This window comes from Pinus tabuliformis, chromosome 9 (assembly GCF_031772625.1).
Source record: "Pinus tabuliformis cultivar Carrire ecotype Pingquan chromosome 9, CPIR1, whole genome shotgun sequence".
In the NCBI taxonomy this organism is placed as follows: domain Eukaryota; kingdom Viridiplantae; phylum Streptophyta; class Pinopsida; order Pinales; family Pinaceae; genus Pinus; species Pinus tabuliformis.
Genome location: NC_142307.1, coordinates 914,844,537 through 914,861,567, shown reverse-complemented (window position 1 = coordinate 914,861,567; position 17,031 = coordinate 914,844,537).

Sequence of the window (17,031 nt, the reverse complement as noted above, 5' to 3'; positions counted from 1 at the left end):
CATTTCATAAATCTACGACTTGATTAGTGATTTGATCGCTTATTTCACAGTAAGAGTTCCATTGCGATATTCTTTGGCACAATGCTTCCTCTTGCTGTAGTAGTTGATCATTCAAGGAAATGGATTCTATGATGAATTCCGTAATTTTAGTGAAATTATTTTTTTGATAAGCACGAAACCCTATTCCATTAATTACTGGCAACTAACTCATTAATTGGCATTAAAGCGCATAACCAAGTCTCGGTTTATGGAAAATAATTTTTTGAACCACGAGCCCACAGGATCTGCGATGAAGCAATTTTGCGATTTGCTTCGCAATATCACAAAATCACGACATCGCTTGCTTGCAACATCACAAACTTACAATATCGCATTATTGCATAATCGTGCTATCGCATTGCCACTTTTATCACAATATCGCAGAATTGCTCCATCGCAATATCGCAATATCGCGAGAGTGTGGAATATGACGATTTTCATTAATTTGTTTCCTACAATTTGTGATATGCGCCGTTGCATATCGGCAGTTTAAAGTTTTTCAATGTGAGCGATGTTTGACGCATGCGATGCGATATATGTCTGTAGACCCGTATCGCAATTTTGCAATTTTAGAATTTGGCTTGCAAGGGGTATTCATGCTCCTTTTGTGATGCAATATTTCCTAGGGAATAATCCTACTTTATCATAAAACTTAGGCTTTTTTATTTTTTTAAGGGTTTTATCCTAAGTTTAAGATGGTAAGTTTTATTGAAAAAGTTAATATAAGCGCTAGTTGATTTTTTAAATTTTTGACTAAGGGTCCCCACTTATTTAGTATTAGTAATAACACCAAATAAGAAGGGGGATTGTTGCTAGCCACAATTCTCTGTACTTTGTTCTTTACTGTCCATAATACCTCAGCTTAACTCACTGAATTCAGCTGCAAATTTGAGCCAAAACCCACCTCAGTTGCGCTTCCTGGCCCATCGCACTGTCTGTCACTAGAAGCCAGTATGCATAACACCTCCTGAGTGTAGCAAGTGAGATGCATCCCTATTTCTGTGAAGCATAGGTGCGATGACTGAGTAGTTCTATTTCTATCCTTGAAATTTGGGTTTTTTGTCCTTGTTTTCAGTTATGTTCAATTGTTTTGCTACTTATGAACAATATCTCATTGTTGAAGCCTCCTTGCTTTACATAGTTCAGCCTCCATTGATTAGGATTAGCAAATCTTTTTATGTATTTGTCCGTCATTTTCATTTCGTTGTCAAAAAGTTGCTTAAATCGAACTGTCATTTTGGTACAAAAAAGTGTCGTAACTGTCATTTTGTATCAAAAAGAGAAGTGTCAATGAGTCTTCATTCCTTGGATAGTTGATTGAAATTTTTGTCATATATTTGATTTGATTTGTTGATATTTTGAAGTGTCGAAAGCATTCTCTATTCGAAATTGAAAATTGTCATTTAAGTCTTCCTTTCTATTTTGAAAAGAAATTGTTGAAATGTCGCTTTGAAGAAAATATTTCAGATCTATACTTAGTTTTCCTTTTGGAATTCTTCACATTAAAGGGAACGAAAGACAAATACATGCATTTGCATTTGCATTTTGACTGTATGTGAAAAAGTATTTAGGAAAAGTGCTTTTAGTGTGTGCTCTTTGCTCTTTGTTTGAAAGAATCGTAATCTTCTTTCCTTAGTAGCTAGGATTTTCATTGCTAAAAATAAACAACGATTGTTTTTCATTTCAGATTTGATATTTAGGAATTTTACATATACATCATGCAGTGAACCTTGAAAGACACACTTCTAAGCAAGAACAACTCTAAAATAAATTTCAGTGAACTTAACAATGCTTTGGAACCTAATGCAACACATCTATAGTTCTAGGCTAGAGACATGTTCCGGCGTCGTAAAAATCTAGTAACTATCATTTTCATCGAAGGTTGGGTGATTCCTCCTCTTTGATATGACAAGTTCTAGCATGGACTTGTGCTCCCCATACCATCGAGTATATATTGGGATACTACAATAGGCTGATATCCTTTATCCATAGGAAGCGGTGTCTGCCGCCCTATCAATCGCAATGCACTAAGCACAACATTCAGGAAGATTGACTACCATACATAAGTCCTTGGTAACTTCTCTTTAATTTATCACCAATGTGTATTTTGCAATTTTGCTATTGGTTCGGTAATCCCTCTGTCTAGATCTCCAGAGTAGTCACTTTCGTTCCTTTTCGACTCCTTAAAAGAAAAGGTCCATCTGAGCTTTTGTCACTTCAGGCTCATTAAAAATCGAAGGGGACTAGATTCATCTTTAGCTTTTTCTCGACTCTTAAAAATTGAAAAAGAAAATTTTGTGTCAAAGCGTCATTAAAATTTACTAATTTCATAATAACATCCCTGTTCCTTCATTGGTCTTAGGTTGAGATAATGGAGTCCACCAATCAAGGAATCCCTTTGGAGGGGATTCCTAGTCCTTTTACATCTTGGGGAAATATTGGTGCACCTCATATGGCCACTTTGTCCCTTTCGGGACTTACTATTGGCCTGCCCGTCTGGCTATTTTCAACCTCTGTCATTCAAAACACTGTGATTCCTCAACAATCAAATTAGCATCTAGTTGATACTGAAGTTGACCCTTCACCTTCCTCTTCGTTTGTTTCTCCCTCCCCTTCTTCATCTTCACTTGGTGAAAATAGTGATGCTAGTAACCAAGTGCCTGAGAAGAAGAAGAAAGGGAAGGAGAAGAAGAAGAAGTCGGTTAAGCAAGGGGGCAACCATGCAGCATCTGGGGAAAATTTGCACACTAAGCTTTTCAAACCTAAAGATCCATGCATAATTTGTAGAGGAGACCATTTACATCAAGAATGTCCATGCATTCCTCGGATCTTGAGAGAATGGTCCCCTTGTTCGCACCAAACGGTGTCGTCAACCTCTGGTGATAAAGTTGACAGCACACCATCAACTAGTAATAATGGGCAGAGAAGAAAGGTCCAAATTCCATGTAAGTTATGTGAAGGGAACCATACTCTTCCCCATTGTCCTTTTTTGGATGAAGCCAAAGGAGTCTTGCATAACCATCCTGCTTCACCGCAGCGACTTCCACCTGGATACAAGAAACTCTCCCCTAGTCCTTTACTAGTTGAAAATCCGATTGACTTAACTGAACCATCGGTCGAGACACCTATCATTGAAAGTGAATCTTCTGAGTTCGTATCGGACCAAAGTCAGCAGGTCAAAATGGCAGTCGACCTAGTGTTGCCTTTAGAAGGTTAACCTTCAGATGATACCATTGCCAAAGAGAGTGATAATGATACAGTTCAAATTCCTTTTGTTACTTCAGAGTGCGATGAACTTGGGGGCAATCCACCTGTAACTTTACAATAGGAGGAAAATCTCCCAATTCCCGCTTCTCAAGGGGTTCATTCACCCATTTATTCGTTACCCCCTCCAAGTAGTCTAATCGCTTCCTTTGATTGGAATCCACTAGCAAGATATCACCTTCCTTCTAATGTACCATTCCGGATCATAGTACAAGTTTGATCGTGTCTGGCACTATCATAGATGAGGGGGCTTCAGTGAGTATCCTTTCCTCAGCTACTTGCAAAGCACTTGGTTTGCCATCTCTTATTCCTGTTACACAAAATTTGTCAGTCTTTAACAAAGGAACCACTCGACCGTTAGGGATCCTTCCTAAGTTGCCGATAACTTTGAGAAGGAAAACTATTCACTTGAACATGATGGTAGTCCAAGGGTAGTTAGATTACAATCTACTCCTTGGACATGACTATGTTTATAGCATGGAAGCTATTGTTTCCACACTCTTTTGAGTGATGTGTTTCTTGCATGAAGGAAAAATTTTCCAGCTTATTGACCAGCTTTCATTTCCCGGTTCAAACATTGTTCCAAGTCAAACATAATCCCTAAATGGTATCTTTGCATCAAGAGTATCTCTTCAACCTTCATTCCATCCACCTAATTACAGCAAGAAGTCTGGTGAATGTAACGAAGCTTAGGGGGCATGCACCCTTGTCTATTTTGGCAGACAAACCCAACTGAAAATATAGGTTTCCCTGTAGGTTATGTGATTGGTCTAAAACACCATTCACTTTTGTCTGCATTGTGGATGAAGCCAAGGAAGCGTTTTGTCTATTCTGTGGACAAAACCATCCTAACATATGAATGTCCCTATAAGTTAAGTGATTGCTCTGACACACCACTCACCTTTGTCTAATTGGTAGACAAAGCCAAGGAAGTGTTTTTGTCTAGATGCTAACAAAAACAATCCTGCTTAACCACAGTGATTCAAATATGGTTACTAGAGACTCTCCTTTTCTCGATGCCTGGGGGCATGCAAACCTTTCTATGCAAGAAAAAAGAGACCAATTTCATTTTTTAGCCTTTTATCTTTTTAGCTTTTTAGTTTTCTAGTATTACAACTCCTTAGGTTAGGTGATTGGTCTGATCCACCATTCACCTTCATCTATGCTGCGGATGAAGCAAAGGAAGGGTTTTGTCTAAACCGCTGACAAAACCATCCTACCTAACCTCAGTAGTTCTAGTTTTTCTAGCTTTTTAGCTTTGTAGTTTGGTTGTTTCTAGTGTACATAAAAAGGCAAAGAGCACATGTTCCTCTAGAGTTCAAGCACGTTAAAAAATGAACCTACCAATGAGCAATGTTTACGCAAGGTTCAAGCTCGTTAAAAAATGAACCTTCCAAACGAGCATATGTTTCCCCAGAGTTCAAGCTCGTTAAAAAATGAACCTAGTTTTTGAGCATATGTTCCCCCAGAGTTCAAGCTCGTTAAAAAATGAACCCACCTTCGGTAAATAACTCTTGTGATTGCAATTATATCAGCCCTATTGAACCTTGGTTGTGTTCCCTCCATCACCTCCATCTGTTTGGTTGATCATACGCTTCCACTTGATTGTTTACCATTTTGAGGAACAACTGCGATGAGTGGTCTTGTTAGCCACCCTCTCCACATCACCATGTTTTGAGAAGTTCCAAGATTACCCAGAACCAGTTGCTACCATGGATACCACTCATTCCTCAAAAAACGAGTCCATTTTAGACCCTTCTCAGACTCGCTAAATATGAAAAGATTGTCGAGAAATTGGCCTCTCCAACTTGCTAAAGTGATTGGAAGTGCCATCCCTCCTGTATATTTTAAAATTTTCAGACCTAAGGTATTATCTCAAGAAAAAGTTCGAGCGCTTGTCTTTTTCGGCTCGCTAAAGTGATCGGAAAAGTCATCCCTTTTGTATTATTTTAATCTTTTTCGGACTTAAGGGATTATGCTACAAAAAAGAGCTACTGGAGTTCTCTTTTCGTCCCTTTTCAAACTCTCTAAACATGAAAAGGACCGAGCTATCATTGTCGTTAAACTATTTAAAACAATAGCGACAAACTTGTCCACCTAGGCAAGAACGAGTTTCATTGTCGCCAGACTCGCTAAAACATAGCGACAGGTTTGCCTGAAGGGAAAATTATAGAAAAAGCATATGTTATCCTCCTCAAGATTGACAAAAATAAGGAGGTACTGGTCAGCAATGGTTGGGGAAAAAGGAAAGAAAACTTCAAGAAGTTTATGGTAGCAGGTCGCTCTTGAACATGACACTTTCTCTCCATCACCATGATTGAATCGGGTTGGGTTATTCCGTTCATCGGTCATATCACCATTGGTCCTCCATACCATCCATCTTTTGCAGTGAACACTACCAATCCATCTCATTGTCGCCGATATGTTCAAGAGAATTCATTCAAAGAATTCACCATCCAGTCCATGCCTCATCCATTGCAATACCTTCACCCTCCATTTTTCATGACCGCCATTCCTGAACCTTATATCATCAGATCGTTTTCACCTCCAGAAAATCATTTGCTTTGTTTCGTGTCATAGATGTGGGATACATTAAGGCCCTCCTACGATGGGTCACTTCTTGTCGACATCAACTCATTATCCAAGAAGTTGACTTAGAAACGACCCTTTCAGTACTCTGAAGCTTGCATGCCTTAATGGCAAGTTTCTCACTTCCGACGACGGGTTGACATCAATGGCCTTCAACCGAAATATTTTGCGTGGTGTTTGATATCAGATCATATATTCACACCATGTGAATTGTACTGTATTACCATGAAGGTCATTATCATTATCGGTGATTCCTCTCGCGCCTGTTAATAGCTTACATTATTGGCTGGTAATCAGGCGATGTCTTTCCGTGTTCGACTTTAAGACATCTTTTCACATGGATCGACTTGTACATCAGGCAACGATTGAACAAGTTTGAAGACCCTGGATCTAGTTTCATCCATCTGAGCTGCGATATATTCAGGGATATAAAGACATCAAATGTACACAAAATTTGCACAGATAGTCATCTAAGCCGGGGAAGATGACTCTTCATATGAAGAATCACCAGTCTGAAACTACAGACGATTATCTGTCCTATGTACATGAAAATGAATTTCTAAAGCTGAGCATGGGAATGCCTACCTCAGCTAGATCATGAAAATAATATGATGATGATGTATTGTATTGTATCTTATACAGGTCACCTTCAAGTTTGAATACCTCGGATCCTCATGTTAAATCATTTCACCTAACATAAAAAGATTTACGACTTCATGCTTTAGGGGCAACTGTTTTAGACATATTTGGGCACTGCAACCCCAATCTTATATGTTGATAAACTAAGGGCTCTTTAACCCCTAAAAGTGTTGTTTCATATGACCATGGTCAGCTGATTACATCATTCCCCAAAAGTTCCACCTGAAAAACCACTCAGAACTGACCAAAACTAGACCATACTGACTGCTCCACTTTCAAGGTGTGATGCATACTGACTCCTACACTAGCTAGGTGTGATGCATACTGAAGAAGCCTTCTATGGGTTGTGATGAGTGAGAATGGAGAAAGGTCAGAGATAGTTTGCTAAGTGGATGCTGATGGAATCTTCCAGAAAATTCTCCTATGACACTTGCCTCTCTGAATTCGCCCAGGGATGAGTAAGAGATCCAAGAAATCTCCAAGTGGAACCAAGAACAACAAGTGGAATGACACTAATCAAAAACCCAGAGATGACTCACACCCTCACAGACATCTATAAATGGATCCCTCATCTGAAAGATCTAGAGGCTGGAATTTGGTAATTTGCAAGGAAGTGCTGATAGTTTGTCTTTGAGAGAAGGCATTGTATTGTTCGGTGATCTTGCTTTTCATGAGGTGAAGAGGGTTTGATACTGGGAGGATGATGTTGGATCAGATAGCTGGGTTGTAATTCTTCGTTCTACTATTAATAAAGTTCTTTGAGTTTTCTTCCATACAATCGTGTATTTGTGAATGTTGTTATTTATGAATGCCATTGTATGATCAATGTATTTCTGATTCTGCATTGTTTATGATATAATAGATCGAGATGCTTTGATGGTGTTTTTTCACTTTGTCTCTACAGGTATTCATTGAACAGGACAAGTGGGAGAAGAGATGCAAGCTCTATCAAGGGAGAGAGAAATCAAGCAAGGAGTCAAGCGAAGGATCCAGGTTGGTCCTTTTGATCCTCTCTTATCTATCATACATAAAGGAAATCGCAAATCTCTTTGATTGTTTGTTTCTAGGATAGCTACCAATCCTAGTGGGACTAGTAAATCGAAAATACACTAGTTTTCCCAGAAACAGAGGTAACCACACTCAATTCCAACATGATGGTAAGGTCACTGCGCTGTGTGACAATAGAGGTAAGGGATTTTCCTATGTATGATGGGTTGACAGCGGTGGATGAATTCCTGAACAAATTTGAAAGAGACGTACCAAAACAGCAGCGTTTTGATGCTCTGAAATGGGCACTATGCGCTACGCCCACAAGGTGGTGGGGTATGCATCAAAGAAGCTTTGAGGACTGGCGTAGATGTATAAGGATGATGCGTGTACGATTTGGGAAACTACAGATGTGGCTAGGAGACAAGTATGATGCACGGGATGATCCACTTACACACCTCATGAAATGGACCAAGGCCTATGGGGAAGAGCCACAACCTGAATGGGTGTATTTTTTTTATCATACTTTGGATGTCATACCCATGAATTGGTATACTGAGATGGAGCTCTACCATGGCACGAACTAATGGGACATCTTGCGCAAAGGATTCCTATTAACCTTCATGTTTGAAGATCGTTGGTGGGATACTATTGATGATGCGCTACAAGCAATAAAAGAAGCTATCCTCAAAATACCCCAGGAGCCAATGGAAGTTCTTCAATCGAAATGGGTGGCATAGCTGAGCTGCACGCTAGAGTGTCACAATGTAAATATTAAGGAGGATGATGAGGACCCACGGAATATTAACATTCCCAAAATTGAAGGCTGTTTTGAGGTTTGAGGACCATTGATTGAGGGTCCTGACATCACCACGCCACTAAAAAAAAGCAGGTAAACATTGGGACGGAGGCGGAACCAAAGTATGAAATGCTCAGTGACTATTGGGATGATGCCATAGTGGATAAGGTCACTGAGTTGCTCCGCGAATACCAAGGCTTATTCCTGACCAAAATTAAAGATTGAAAAGGGATCATGGGTGACTTAGGGATGATGAAGATCACCCTAAAACCCAACACAAAGCTGGTCAAGTGGAGGCCTTACTGCTTGAATCCAAAGTACAAGGAAAAGGTCCGCGTAGAATTAGACAAAAATGCTTTCAGCCGAAATTATTGAGCTGGTGGAAGAATCCGACTGGGTGAGCCTTACGGTAGTATAGGAGAAAAAGTAGATGGGAAAAATAAGAATATGCGTGGACCTCGGGAAGTTGAGTGATGCCTATCTACATGACCCATTCCCAACACCATTCACACATGAAGAATTGGAAAATGTTGGCGGACAAGAAGCAAACTCGTTCACGAATGGGTTCTCAGGGTACCACCAAATCAAAATCACAACAAAAGATAGGAGCAAGAGGATCTTTTCAATGGAATGGGGTTGTTCTCAGTACACCGTTATGCCGTTTGGATTAAAGAATGCACCAGACATCTTTCCGCGCATCATTGTTGCTGCATTAAAAGAATACATCCACAAGTTCCTAGAGGTTTATCTCGATGACTGGACTATCTTTGAATTAGTTAAGCACCATGTAACAAGTTTACACTTGATGCTGGATACTTGTCGATGACACCAGATTGCACTAAACCTTAAGAAGTGAACATTCCTTGTTCCCTTTCGGAACCTATTGGGACACGTGGTCTCCAAACAGGGACTGATGGTGGACCCTGCGAAGATTGTAGTGATTCTAAATTTGGAAGCACCACGAAGTGTTAAACAGTTGTGTGCTACCTTGGGACACAGAGGATACTACAGGATGCACCCAAATCATTACGCCGATGGAGAAACTACTGAAAAAATATGTCACATTCTGCTGGAATGATGATTGCATGAGGAGCTTGGATTTTGTAAAGGGGGAATTGGCCTCCACTCCAATCCTAGTCTTCCCAAAATGGGATGTGGAGTTTCATGTCCATGTTGATGCGTCATGTATCATATTGGGAGCAGTGCTCACACAAGAGGGTGGTGTGGGTTTGGACCACCCTATTGCGTTTGAAAATTGTAGATTGTCTAAAGCTGAGAAGAACTATTCCACAACAGAGTGTGAGGGATTATCGATGGTGTATGCACTCCAAAAATACCGACACTATTTGCTAAGAGGACATTTCAAGATGTATATAGATCATTCCGCATTGAAATAATTGGTTGATAAGCTATGTTGGGGGGTGCATATGTAGGTGGCTCTTATTATTTCAAGAATATGACTTTCAGGTCGTGGTCAAACCTGGACACCTGAACGTAAGGTCGAATCACTGTCGCGTATTCAAACGGGCGAGGAACCTACTAGTTTGGAGGAAGGATTACCTAATGCATAGCTCTTTGAAGTGCACGTCACGGACGGGCACTTCCAAGATACAATCCATTTTCTAACAATGGGGACTACGCCGAAGGAATACTCCGTCCAATAGAAGAACGAATTGGTGGTGCACGCGACGCATTTTTCTGTCATCGTTGGGCACCTATACAAAATGGGAAATGATGAGATATTGCAAAGATACATACCTGAAATTGAAAGAAGTCAGATCCTCGTGGAAGCACATTGGGGCGCTGCAGGAGGACACTATGCAGGACGCGCGACCGCATAAAAGACTCTTCGCGTAGGGTTATGGTGGCCAACCCTTCACCAGCATTCAAAAGCATACTGTAAGGCTTGCGATATATGTCAAAGGACCGAAAAACCATCGCGAAGGGACGAGATGTCATTGAATCTACAAATGATAATGCAACCATTTGAGAAGTGGGCAATTGACTTTGTTGGACCTATCAAACCTCAGGGAAAGATGAGCGTGCACTACATCATCATTGTGATAGAGTACCTCACACTATGGGTGGAGGCGTAGCTGGTCAAAGACTACACGACTGCTACGACTGCGAAGTTTTTGTTCGAAAACATGTTGACCTGATTTGGTCATCTGAAAATCTTAATCAGTTATCGTAGAACACATTTCTTGAATGGAACCATCAGCGCGCTCACAATAGAATTCTAGGTGTATCATCTGAAGAGTAAACCATACCACCCACAAGCATATGGGACTGTAGAAGCCTTCAAAAAAATACTGGAGACTGCGCAGACCAAAGTGTGCAATGCACAGCGAAGCGATTGAGACCTACGTGTACCTGCAGTGCTATGGGCTTACAGGACAATGTGCAAGAAAGTAACAGGACAAACACCTTTCCAGTTAGTTTATGGCATGGAATTTGTCATGCTGATGGAATATATCGTACCTAGTCTGCGCATAACAGCCCTCACAGGGATGATAGACCACGAAGCTCTAGAGGAAAGGCTCGTGCAATTGGAAGAACTTGAGGAATAATGGTTCTTGGTTGGATTTCATCAGCAGGTACAAAAGAATTGTGAAAAAGCATGGCACGACCGCCATATCAAGTTGCGCACCTTCAAGGTAAATGACTTAGTACTGCTGTAGGACAATAAGTTTGAAAAATTTCCGGGAAAAGTCAGAATGCATTGGATGGGACCATACGTGCTTAAGGAGGTCACAGACGAAGGCAGTCCAGCTAGTCAAACTAAATGGGAAACCCTTCCCAGGCAAAGTAAATGGTAGCCACTTGAAGCCATACTGGGTGGGCCAACTATCTGACTAGCTGACTGTAGCACAGTCTTCACGCTCCGAGGTGCCAAACAAAGGCGTGGGACTATAAACATATGTAGTAGATGTCATTCCAAATGTATGGAAACATGTCAAACATAAAACTCTCAGAATAGAGGATGCAGCAGTTTCAGCAAGTAGTAGCTCAATGCGTTGTGGACATCAGTACCGTTCAAGAAGAGTTGGAGGGACTCAAGGCCAAGATCTCCATGCCGATAGATTTTCTCGAGGGTGAGTCATGATGTTTGTGTTGGGGGCCTGTTGGGCATGGAATCCCCCCACGACATGTTTTGGGGCTCAAAGCCCAAGTTTTGAGTTTATATTGTTGTAAAGCTCCGCGAATTATGGGCGCGAAATGTATGTTAGAGTCATAGGGTTTTCCGCCCTAGTCTTGAATGTACGGTTGGCCTACCCATGGTCCGCAGACCATGGGATTGTATAAATAGAGCGAGGCTCTAAGTTGTAAAGACACATCCAATCTAATAGAGAATGGGCATGAAAGATCTTAGAGATTAAGTCGAAGTGTGAACTATGTCTTGAGTCATAGAGTAGGAAAAGGCTCTACAGCTGAGTGTACAAAGGCCTAGTAGAGTCCGCAGATGAGTGCACGGACCCCTGCAGCTGAGTGCCCAAGGTGGAGTTGAGTCTGTGATCAGAGAAGGGATTAATAAAGATTTGTTTTGCTACCAATTCTTTGTATCTGTTCTAAGTTATTACATGTTTGATATCATTTGTGAATATATTGTTTCTTTACCGCACGCACTTTTATAAATTGTGAATATTGTTATGTATAATTGAAAGCATACAAACAAGCTAAGTTAATCAAATAATATCAAATTACTAGTAAGGACTTGGGTAATAACATTGTTCGGCCCCCAAGTAGGGTTACGCAAAGGCAGCACCTCAGGCTGCGAGGAACGGGTAAGTGCGCGTAGCAACGTGCATGCAGGGTCGAACCACAGACCACTTGAAACCATCAGACATCTCCAAGGTGTTGAAACCTGGTTCTAGTACCCTCCCATACTACTTCGGGTGAGTCCTCATTCCGTACTCCGCCAACTGTTGTCGAAAGGGCCAGTAGTATTGGGATTTGTTTGGCTAAATAAACTCTAAACCTGGGTCAGACCCCAACAAGCCAACAGAAGAACAATGATAGCTGATCATAATGCTAAGGAGATTATAATGTTGATTTCAAAAGCAATATTGTGAAATTTGTTTGCACTAGTTCTTATTTTGGTCATATTTACTACCAAAGTTGTGTCTTGCTGGTTTTTTACATTTTTAATGACCTTGTGCAGAGTTGGTTTAAAGAGCCCAACGTTAAAGTGAGAAGACTCTCTACAAACCACAAGGACTACATTGTCTTGGATGACCAATGCTTGGAGGGCACTCAAGTTCTTTGTGTTGTCGAGTCTCTTCGTTTGAAGCATCAACAAATACAGTGGTATGGCCTTAACCTCACTTAATTTAATCCTCTTTAATAATCTCCTAATACCATTTCAATACATCAAATTGTTTTGTTTTCATGGAAGTCAGAGATACATCAGTACTGTTATTTTGTCTTGGAAATACTAAATTATTTTGTTCTGAGATCACCCAATTTGAGTTGTTCATTGTAGCCACCACTTGATCCTTTAACAAGAATTTGAAATTCAAAGCGTAATAATGCTCGTTTAGTTTCTTTCCAGAAGAAGATTGCTAAAGGCTAAAGAATATTACTGTGATTAATATAGATGTTGCACCTAGTACCATAGGCCTTGTAATAGGGTTGTACTCCATTTCAGTCTATGGCAGTAGACTGATTTCTAATTGCTCCATGTACCCACATATGATACAATATATTACCCACATAATTGTAACACTTTTAAATCAGTTCTATATTCTTTATTTCGTCAGGTGAAAGAAAATTACAATTATCCTTTTTCATTTTTGGCTTACTGAATATACAAAGAAAAAATTGCTTAATAGTATTGCTTAATTTCACAACAACTTTACTTTTATCTGATACAAGAGTAGAGGTAGTCTTACATTTGACCTATTTCTCAGTAGTTTTTCTCCTTCGGCAACAACATCATCCTTCAACAAATACATTCCAGCTTGTACAAAGGAAAGTTGATGTTTAGTAGAGGGCCCATAAGTGATCCTCTAATGGAGGTGCAGTAGATTAGTAGGATCACTTAATGAGGCACATGTATGAATGTATTTTCTTCAATTAGGAAGGCATAGTTACCCATCCAAGAGAGGGCATGCATGAATGTCTATTTTATGAATGGTGCAGTTTTCTAAGTGCGTTGGGTGCATGAGTTCATGTTTTTAGTCTACCCTACTGGGTCTTGTATTTGAAGTAGTGTTATCCACACGTGATGGTGATATCCACTAGGTGCATTAGGGTTAGGGTTAGGGTTAGGGTTAGGGATACCCAATGAAGCTAGATTCAATGGTTCAAGTCCTATAAAATCTAGATTGAAGAATTGCAATGAAATGATTGGACACACATCTCATTCAAAAATGATGACTCAAAATCCCTATGGATCCTTGTGATATGTTGCTATGGATAATGCTTACCTGTGACTTTATGCCTCTACAACTTCTGCCAAGTTCTATGGTAGTCCTTTGAGGATCATGTAAGCTATATTTGCCACTTAGTTTACATGGAAATTTGTAAATTTGAAGCATTTCATTATTATGATTTTAAGGGTATATAAACTATAGAATTGTGAAGTCTATGGAAACAAAAAATATATTGAATCTCATATCTGAGATATAATATCCGAAGGATATCTAAATTTGTGAAAAAATAACTAGCCTAAGCATGGAAAGTAAAAATTTGAAGTTGTGATATATCTAGGACGAATCCAAGACATATATAATAATAACAAAAAATAATACATGTTGAAACCCTTATGACATTCAAACTATGCAAGTTAGTGACCTATGTCTACTTAAATATCCAATATCCTTGAAGCAGTGATCAATCTATGAAATAGTAATCCAATGAAGTAATAATATTTATGGTAGAATAAAGACAATTTCAAGAATTTAACAGGTCTGAACAACTAATGCTCAAAAGGCTGAAAGTTTTCTGAGATACAAAGTTTGAGTTTTGAATGCATCCGAGTTTACTTTATGGAATAAGGCATCCAAATTTTTTAAAGTTTGAGTAGATATTTTTAAGGCAAGTATAAGAGATTAGTGTCAAGGATGAGTTTTAGACTTAAAAAGAAGAGGGTGTATGAAATCCAAAATTCCTCTCTGTGATTGATGCAAAATAATTCCAAGCCTCTCTGGAATAGTGACATGTTTATGTCTCCTCTTGAATCAAATCCAAAGTCTACATGACTAGTGTATAAAGCCAAGTTCTTGAGATATATTGAAGGTCTGTACTTAATATGTGAAGTGGCAATTTTGTATCTCAATATTGTTTAGCCACATGTCTTATCCTTTCTAAATAGTTCCAAGCTCTCTCATGGAACACTATCCGAATTATGAAAATTCCTATGACATAACATCCATGGAATTCAATTTATGACATGAAATATTTTTTCTCACAAAATAAAAGCACTACATTTGAAGTCTGAATTTTGTATCTCTGAAGAAAATACTTGTTTATGTGTAGATATGTACCCCTAGCTCATGCAAGGGATTGTGAAAATTATGTTACTCTTTATGGATAATACAAAGGTCTATGGTACCTTCTACTATGATTAAAGAAAACATTTCTGAAGAAACTCACATAGCATTTATGAGGCAGCATGAAAGACAGACATATAACAACTTATGGAAAAAAATGAAAGGAATTATTGACTTGATCTACTATGATGAGTAGTCTAAGTTTGTTGTGAACATATCTCTTTGAAGCACCCTAAAGAAATATATTTAGTTTTTACTCTAGTTTGATAGCTAAAGGTGTGAGGTACCTATGTTACAGAAAGATGATATATATCAACTGAAGAAAATATATGTTGCAGATGACCAAATATTTGTAAAAATGGGAAGGTAAGGTTCACGAAGTACATATAATTTTGTTCATTTCAATTTTTTCTTGCAACCAATGACCTATGTCAACTATATTGTATATAATGCTAAGTCTTCTAGGTCATGGTGAAATCACATGAAGAATAAGCTAACGACCTTATTCTTCTTTGAAAGATAGTTATATATCATAGAAGGGTATTGTTATAGACATTTTTGGGCACTACAACCCCAAGCATGAAATGTCCATAAACCAAGGGCTCCTAAGTCCCTAAAAGTGTTTTTATAACCCCTAAAGGAGAAAGGTCAACTGATTACAGCTTCTCCCAGAAGTTCTCCATGAAAAATTGCTCAGAATTGGTTAAAATAGGATCATTTCAGCTACTCCATAGGCCAAGTGCATTGCATCTCACATAAATGCACTGGGTGGGTGCGTTGCATTTCAAAAATCCCTTCTATGGGGTGCAATGGGTGAGAAATGACAAATGGCAGTGTCATTCCGCGAGGTGGAGAGGTAATGGAAGCTTCCAAAAACTTCTCCTGTGACACTTGCCTCTCTAAATTCGACCAAGGATGAGTAAGAGATCATCAATCTCCAAGTGGAAGCAAGAACTATCAGAGGGAAGACACTAATCAAATCACAAGCTGACTCATCTCCCTTACAGATATCTATATATGGATCCCTCATCCCAGAGATCCGGAGGCTGGAATTTTGCATATTGTAAGGAATTGTTGTTGGTTTCTTGAGACAAACATCAGATTGTTGGGTGATCTAAGCTTTGTATGAGGTGAAGAGGGGCTTCCTTGCTGAGAGGTTGATGCTGGGTCAGAACAACTGGTTGTAACTCCTCTTGGTTTTTTCTTGTTTATCAATAAAAGCTATTTAAGTTTTCCTCCATACTCTTGTGTCATTTATGTTTGCTGCATTTGTATGGTCAATTTACATCTGATCCTAGATTGTTTATGATTATAGATCCATGTTTTTGTATAGTGCTATGCTACTATGATCTTATAGGTACTCTGTGAAGCTGGGCGTGCAAGGGCACAAGTAGCGAAATACTATCAAGGAAGAGAGGAATCAAATCAGGAGATTAGCGCAAGACAGAGGTTGGTCTTCTTTATTCCTCTCTATCTATACTTTATAAAGGAAAAACGAAACTAGCTTTACTTTGTTTGTTTCTAAGGTAGCTATCACACCTTAGTGGGATAAGCAGTTCTGAGTAGACACTTTTCCCTGTAGCAAAATGGCGACTCCGCTGGGGACGAATTAGTTTGTTTGTTTATCTTCCTTGTTGTCTATTTCATAAACTTACAGACGAGGTCTGAAGTCGTGCCAGGTAGCATTCGAACTGCATTTGCCATAGCAAATGCAAAGTAGATAAATGCCACTTCAGTCCATCTCCAGGATCTGTTTATGATTTAAATAACTGATTCACAAACTCTCTGATTGCCCCTGTGATAGCTCTTAGATCCTCCTTAGATCTACCCCTGATTGTTGCATTACTGAGTACCATTTTCTCGGCCAAAACCCATGAACTGAACTGCAAACTGTGACCCGGAACCCAACCAAGTCTCATATCTAGCCTAGTGCAGGTACTGTTCTGAGAATCTGAAATTCAGCGCACTTCCCGAGTGTAGTAGCTGCACTGCATTTCAAATATCCTGTGTTACAGGTGCGCTGATCAGACTAGGCATTGTGCAGTTTTGGTTTCTGTGATTCATTCTTTCCAGTTATATTCATGAATTTTGTTGCCAGTGATCAGTATATCTCTGTTTGAAACCCCTTTTCCTTGTTGTTATTCTGCCTCCTTTGTACAAAAGAACTGTAAATGTTTTTGTGTGTTTGTTGAGTCATTTTCGGTTCTCCTTTGCAAAAGT